The 521-nt window shown below is 37.8% G+C and overlaps 1 protein-coding gene across 1 annotated transcript in view; it reads left to right on the top strand.

Moving 5' to 3' along the window:
• LOC104491255 (regulating synaptic membrane exocytosis protein 2-like) overlaps positions 1 to 521 on the top strand; it is a gene marked incomplete at both ends in the record, with an annotated part of 61,898 nt that overhangs the window by 43,245 nt on the left and 18,132 nt on the right. The window lies entirely within an intron of this gene.

The raw sequence follows: 521 nt of genomic DNA, 5'->3' as shown, positions 1-521 counted from the left end.
TGTGTTTGGCATCTGAAACCCATAGATCTCATATCACAGTGTAAGTGAGTTAAGGCTGAAAGGGACTCAGCTGACGTTTCCCAGATGCACCTTGAAAATTTCCCCTAGAGCACAGGACTGATATTAATCTGGACTGGCATTATATAAGTATTTAGGGCAAATTAAGCTGTGGTACGGACCTGTATTCCTGAATAACTCCTTAATGTCTTTGCCCATGATTTTCTGCCATTTCAACATGGGTGGTGGGAAGAACAGCAAAGGGGATAATGTGATCCCCATTTCATTTTTTTTTAAATTGGTATTTCATCAAATTGTGTCAGCAGGGGAACATACTTTTATTCTGTAATGTATCAATTAAATAATTCAAAGATTTAGCCTGACTCTGTATATAAAAGGTTGACCACTGGATTGCTGAATCTATAGAATAGGGTGTAGATTCAGAGTTTATGTATTTACATCCTTTGCTTTTCCTAATAGCTAAACTGGGAAGATGGTAACTATCTCCAGTACCGATTGACTTC

Source organism: Buceros rhinoceros, unplaced genomic scaffold, assembly GCF_000710305.1.
Source record: "Buceros rhinoceros silvestris isolate BGI_N320 unplaced genomic scaffold, ASM71030v1 scaffold4523, whole genome shotgun sequence".
In the NCBI taxonomy this organism is placed as follows: Eukaryota; Metazoa; Chordata; class Aves; order Bucerotiformes; family Bucerotidae; genus Buceros; species Buceros rhinoceros.
This window is presented reverse-complemented; position numbering and strand designations above follow the sequence as displayed.